The sequence below is a fragment of the Cyprinodon variegatus genome, unplaced genomic scaffold (genome assembly GCF_000732505.1).
Source record: "Cyprinodon variegatus isolate N-32 unplaced genomic scaffold, C_variegatus-1.0 Scaffold1849, whole genome shotgun sequence".
NCBI lineage: Eukaryota > Metazoa > Chordata > Actinopteri > Cyprinodontiformes > Cyprinodontidae > Cyprinodon > Cyprinodon variegatus.
The window spans coordinates 77041-79466 of NW_015152302.1; positions in this window are offsets into that span (position 1 = coordinate 77041).

Below are 2426 nucleotides of genomic sequence, written 5' to 3' on the forward strand. Positions count from 1 at the left end.
AAAAAACTTTAACTGGATGAAAGCAGTGAGGAAGAAATCAGACTTTAGCCTGAAGATCCTCAGTGTGGATCAGTAGAATATCAGCCATATGTCTGCAGTTTAGAGTCAACACAACTTTACCATCAGAAATATCAGCACTAAACTAAAACATGGTGACTGACCTCAATGTCAGTAGTTTGCAGAGAGGAGACTGGAGAAAACCACAGAGCTGCTTCACTCCATCATCTTTCAGGTCGTAGTTGTAGCTCATCTCCAGTTCTGTCAGATGGGAGGGGTTGGACTTCAGAGCTGAGACCAGAGAAGCACAGCTGATCTCTGACAAAATGCAGTCATTCAATCTGAATAAAGAATAAAAGACATGTTGAAGCAACTGGAGAGACAGGTTAAACCTAAAATAATGAGAAAAAAAATGAATAAAAATGCAGAAAAATAATTTGACTGAAAGCTAAAGTCTTAGAAAAATGATCAATTTGAAGTAGTAAACCAAGAAGAACCAGAACATGTTCTAATGATGTGTGAAGGTCAAGTTCAAAGTGTGTTTATTAGTTTATTAGTTAACTTGACTAGTTAAATGACACTAGTCATTCAATAATCATTCTAACTATGAATTAATGGTGACTGATTCATTGCAAACCCCCCTCATTATTGCTGGGCCTTAAACATTTATGTTCAAGAAGTATTTTAATTATTTATCCTTGAAACCAAATTTATTCAACATATATCTGAGTATTGATTTATTGTTTAGTGGTTCAATCATTTATTGTAACGGTAGGAAAGTGTAGTTAAAAAAAAAACTTATTACATGATGGTTACATTAGAGGACTATGCTTTTATTTTGAAAAGTGATTAAAGGACCACGGTAAGTCATATAATATTAAAGTTTAAAGCACCAGTCAATTGGGGAACAAGGTTTGTGTTAATTAGAAAATGTTTAATACAGAAAAGTTTCCAATGTAATGAGCTAAGCATGGTGTACTAAATTGTAATTGTAAATGGTTTATATTTGTAGCTCTTACGTTGGTTGGAGGCACGGACGGCTCAAATAAACCTTTCAACCACCAGTTCTGACCTTTTCTAATTGCACTGGATGCTACAGACGTGTTTGGATCAATAACTCGCCGATCATTTCTTCTACTAAACAGGCATCTCTCAGCAATCACAGCAAGGCAGACAGTGAGCTACAACCCTAGTTTCCTGAAAACGAGTCTAGGAGAACTGCATTGGACTTTATTGCAGAGTTCGCTTGTTTGCAAATGCTTAGGGACCGTCTGCAAATTGCAATACCAGGAATAAAATCATAAAGAAATATTCAACAGCGTCATCAAGGAGAGGTGGATTTTTATCAATTTCATTTCATGTCTATCTGATCTCACGTCTTTCATACTACAATTATTGGACTGGAAAATAATCCATTACATTTTTTTTGAGAAATTCTCCAAAGTTTAAATGACAAAACATTAATTTAAGTCCCTTTTGCTAGAATAGAAAAGAAATCCTTTAAAAATACCTGTTTACTCTATAAATCTAATATATTTGGATATAAGGGTTTCATTATATTCAGGTATTATCATTTAGATTAGTAATACCTCAACTTTTATGTTTTGTATTAGACTAAGTACAAAATGAGCAATAACTATAGTAGAGATCACTGAAGTGCCACCAAAAGTGTAGTACACACAGAGAATCTAATCTGGATCGTTCTACAACTCTTACTTTGGAAAATGTTCTTAACTCTATTTTTTGTGATTATTCCATTTTGTATAATGCATGTATAATAATGGCTGCTCAGTGGAGCAGTGGGTAGCACTGCTGCTTTGCAGCAAGTTCAGTTTCTGTGTGGAGTTTGCATTTTCTACCTAAGCATGCGTGGTTTCTCTCCGGGTACTCCAGCTTCCTCCCACAGTTCAAAAACATGAGTGTTGGGTTAATTAGTTTCTCTAAATTGTCCTTAGGTGTTAGTGTGTGTCTGAATGGTTGTTTGTCCAGTTTGTCTCTGTGTTTCCCTGTGATGGACTGGCGGCGGGTCCAGGGTGGACCCCGCCTCTCACCCATAGACAGCTGGAGATAGGCACCAGCACCCCTCATAACCCCACTTGGGATAAGAGTGACAGAAAATTGATGGATGGATGGATAACCATATATCCCTGATATGATCGCATATAATGGAGCTGTCTGACATCTAACTGATTTAAATTAATTTCAGTAACTTTAGAGTTAATGAAAGATCTTTGTTTCTTTTCCTTTTCCCATCTAGGTTGAAGCACCTCAGGCGGCGAAAACCTCAAACTGTTTTTCACTCTGACCTTTAAAAGATTCTTCCCCTACTGACATTAATTGATGGCTGATCATGATTGGCTGGTACTTCATTAAACTAAGCTTCTGACTGGTCTGATTGTGTGAGTTCAGCTCAGAAATACATCCATGGA